The sequence below is a fragment of the Gallus gallus genome, chromosome Z (genome assembly GCF_016699485.2).
Source record: "Gallus gallus isolate bGalGal1 chromosome Z, bGalGal1.mat.broiler.GRCg7b, whole genome shotgun sequence".
NCBI lineage: Eukaryota > Metazoa > Chordata > Aves > Galliformes > Phasianidae > Gallus > Gallus gallus.
The window spans coordinates 78,020,469-78,025,014 of NC_052572.1; the positions used below are offsets into that span (position 1 = coordinate 78,020,469).

Genomic DNA, 4,546 nt, shown 5'->3' on the forward strand with positions numbered 1-4,546 from the left:
TGTACGAGGTTTCGTTGAGATGTTTCCTGTGATGGCAAGGTGTTCAAAGGCAGATTGAAGCAAACTAATTGTACCTAGTAGTGTCCCGCTTGAACGCTTTTTGGTAGGGTCTTAGGTAGTCCTGTAATAGGCAATTGGCATTCACGTTGTGGCTTTCAGTCTTAAACAGCCTGGAAAAACCTGCAGTGAGCAGGCTCTTGCTTTTCAGACTGTAATGCTCTTGTTCTCATCTCACCCTCATGCTTGAAAGCCTGTGAAAACTGTTCTTTCATTTGTTTTATTCAAACCTGATTGCTGTTTACCATATTCCAGCTGAAATACATAACTGAGCTCGAATCTGCTGTACGTGCACTTCTCCAGCAGCGAGCCGTGTCGGTACTGAAGCGAAGGCAAGATGAGCTGGAAACGGAATCTACTTATATGCAGCACCTGACAAGTTAGTATGGAGTTACCAGTTACTTTCTTACTGAAATCTCATTCTTTAAGTAGAAACACACAGTTAATTCTTGGATTATATTTTATTTTCATGTGTAATGTTTTCTCCCTCCCTGTTGTCAGTGGGCATATACCACAGACTGTGGTAGGCACTGTCCGTTTCCATCCAGGACTGGGAAGCGGTGAGCTGGTATTCCATCACTTGTTACAAGGTGTAAAGCAAACGAAGGTGATGTGGAGCCTTTGTTTGGGACGCAGGCACTGTAGAACAGGAGGACAAGGAAGGATTGACTGATAACTGGCAGCAGCTTGAGAAGAGTGAGTCTGGGGATGTAGCCCTTTCTGGTTCTAACTGGTGTGCAGGTGGGGTGGGTGCAAAGCATGCAGACTCTGAGTGTGTGTGCACTCTGGGAAGCACAGCTGGAAGCGTCACCAAGAAGGGGAGAGAGGAAGGGTGGATCTGGGGACCCTCCCTGTGCTCACTCAGGTGCTCACCTCCCGGTTCAGGCTGTGACCTGGCAATCCCCCTGCACGAGGGAGCAGCCACAGCTGTCCTACAGTTCACTGATAATATTGACTGTGCTTTACTCTGGAGACTGTGAATTTTTCATCAGGAGGTTTTACTTACTTTGGTTAGTCTCCAAATGAAGAGCAGAAGCAGAGTCAGTGTTCTGCATTCACCTCTTTGTCTTGTTCCTGGATGCAGTCACAGTTTCTATGCGATGGACTGTTGAGCGCAGTAGTTTCTTACAGACTACCTCTGGCAGGGATAGTATGGAGTACCATGTTAGATGTTTGGTGTTTCAGGTGGGGGGAGTTCCTAGTATGAATGTGGTGAAGTGAAGGTCGTTAGAGATGCTTTTAATGTCCTTTGGCAGCTCACAAAGTACCTTACTGTTACAGTCTGTGTCTCTAGGGTTGCATACTTACTTCTGCTTCCTCACTGTGTTTCCTTAGGCTATTGCTCTCACCGGGTGTTCTTAGTATATCACTGAGCTTTCTTTTACGTATGTACATGGTGAATAACTCACCTGAGTTCATTACAGAATGCAGGACTTGCAGGCGGCAGCTGAGAGAGCGTTCACAAACAGCTGGTCACCACGAAGGCATGTCGAGTGATGAAGAACTGGCTCTGACAGAGGTGACTGAATTCCAGAAGAGCAAAGGTTGGTCAGGATATGAGAGCAAAATTCCTCTGATATTTGGAAGGATTTTCAAGGGAGAGTGAAGAAATACTCCTTTTGAATGGTATATCGTTTATTTTCTACAGCACAGAATTAATGCATTTAAACAATTCTGACCAATGCCTTAGGAAGAATAGGTAAGATTGTAGGCTTCTTTAGTTTAATCAGTTTTTTGTCCAAAGTTGGAATGTATTTCAAATTGAGATTTGAACTGCCTTAGTGAGCAGGTCACGAGGAGCTGGGAGAGGCACGATGCGTATTTGCTGAATAACAGAAGAAGGATTTTCCTGTCCGAGCTTTTAAGAGACATACAAAATATGAAATGTAATGGGTATTTAAATCTGTGCAGTTGTTCAAAACCGCAGAAGTCTTTTTGTGGTCTTCTGTATCTCTTTTTTTTCCTGAAAAAGGCTTTGCCAGAGTGCTGGTTTTAAAACCCATTTCAGTGTAAGAGGTGTGAAAGATGAAGCACAAATGCTGTTATCTTAAAGATATTTCTTCTGTTCTGTAGGTGCATGAACTGTTCAGCTTATGCCTCAATAAATTCTGTGATTGTTTCTTCTCATTCCTATTGAATATTATCCATAGATAACGTTCTAGAAGAGAGTAAGAAAATGTTTGAAGATGTCCGTGCAGATGTTTGTGACATCAGAAAAATCCTGTTGAAATTCCAGGAGCTGAAAGAGAAGTTTCCCGACTCTTACTGCGATGCTTACATCGCTTTTTGCCTGCCTAAGCTTTTAAATCCATTAGTGTGAGTTCAGTTAATAAATTGGAGTCCCCTTGAGGTAGGTGCATCACCAGACTTTATTTTTGTGAAAAATTGTGTGTGTGTGTTCGTGTGTTCTGATATCCTCTGGGCTTCTGGGTAGGCGGTGCTCCGCTACGTTTCTGGTCTGTACTGTCTTTGCAAACTTGTCTACTCTGATGTACTCATCTTTGTTAACTGGCAAGACCTGTGGCTATTTCTGGCATCTCAAAGTATGACAGGACGGGGGCATGCTGCTTGCAGGGAAGACTTCTGTACAGGAGCTTTGCCGTGGGTTATAGAGGCATTCCAGAGCTTGAGATAAGTGTTGATAACTAGAAGGAGGACATCTTTTCCTCTTGTCAGGTTGCTTGTATATGAATCACTTGCATCTTTATTAATGTGGAGCTGTTTGCTGACATTTTGACAACCTTACCCTCTGAAATCTAGCTTTACGTTCAGTTTTAGCTTGCTGCTTTGGTCCATTCCGTGATTAGAATCCATGTAGGACTGTTAAATGAGAATCTTTTGGTATCATTGGATATATTTTTGCATGGAGCTTTTTCTCTCAATCCTGACAGCTGAACAACTAATGGGAATGATCTTTCAGCAGAATTCTACAGACCTGAAAAGTCGTCTGAATCAAAAAGAGATGATGATCCTGATGAAGAAGTTTTGCTTACAGTGATTGAAAAAACTATCCTGCCAAAAATTACAGGTATATTAAGGTTGTCTTGAGGACATTCACTGCAGCTAGGTAATGAAACCTTAAATAAGTGGTAATGTAAAATTATGTTGATAGTTACAATTACTTGTTAAGGTTACTGCAAATGAAATGTTTAGCTTTTTGACTGTTTACTTCCTTGAAACTAGAGCAGATAGCCACTTGGATATCATGAATGAAATAATTCCTATTTTTCAGCATTTGTCAAGAATGTGTGGGATCCTTTATCGACTTCACAGACTGAGAGCCTTACACAGCTTTGCGATAACGTGTTTGTAAAACAAGTCCTGTCCAGAAGGGAATGCAGTCAGGCAAAACATGTAAAGGCTGTTGTGGTAATGGGGAAGGAAGTTCTTGATGCAGTGTATGCATTCACTGTAAATATTCACTATAACATACACTTAGCCCATGTTCTGGTTTTATTCTCATGTAAATCTGGGAGTTTATCCAGCATAAAGTAGGTGAAACTAAGTTGATGTTTAGGCCCTTAGTATGAAAAGAAATAATAACAAACGTTTATGCAGTCGCCACACTTGACTTCAGGAAGAAGCTTTAGATAAGATTCTGTTTGTATAGTAGCTGTGGTGTTTTGTTGTGGTTTTTTTTAATAGAACCTCATAGCTGGAAAATACGTTAATCTCATTATCCAAGAGGATTTTATTAAAACAAAAAAAAAAAAGAAAGATGGTTAAAGCTGAGACTTGCTCACAGGTCTTCAATGCAGCCGTGATCTTAGTGTCTATTATATACAGTGGCACCTGCATTCAGCTGAATTACCATTTTGCTTTTCCACATGAACAAAATAACTGCCTAAAATTGTTGTAAGTGGAAGGTGAGATCCTTTTCTTGTGAGGATGTGTTAATATTTTTCCTTTTTTCTTTTTTTGACAGGATTTGATTAACACGGTTGTCCTGAGGATGAAGCAGTCTGTAGAGGAGGATGTCTTTATCCCTCCGTATCCGAAAAGGTAAGCTGTCTCTGGGAATTTATTTTTTACTTTTTAAAATTGTTATTTTTAGTCATAGAATCATAGAACTGCTCAGGCTGGGAAAGACCTTAAAGACCACCAAGTCTACCTGCAACCTAACCTCTTTTTTTAGCCTTTGTTCTATTTTTCTGTACCTTTTCCCCAGAAGCGTGGGTGAAATATATTGTAGACATCCATGAGCAAATGGAACAAATGTGCCTTCTACTGTTTCATTGTAGGAATAGTTACCAAACATTGATGTTTATGAACTCATTCCGACAAGAGTAACTACGCAGTCGACTTAATGCTTTTTTGCTCCTGTAACTAAAAGCTTTCATAAATGGAAAGTTCTTAGTTTATGGGACACAGCCCAGAGTCTGGTTTTGTGATCTTAACTTGGAGTATCTGAGGGCTTGTGTTATTTGTGGTGGTCTGCTTCCCCCTTCTACTCCTGACTCCTCCTTTCTTTCCTGAAAGTAGTTGATAT

General features: G+C 40.9%; 1 pseudogene; it reads left to right on the forward strand.

The window, feature by feature from the left end:
- Positions 1–1,543: 1,543 nt before the first annotated feature.
- On the forward strand, positions 1,544–3,336 carry LOC121108396 (annotated as a pseudogene).
- The last annotated feature ends 1,210 nt before the right edge of the window (positions 3,337–4,546 follow it).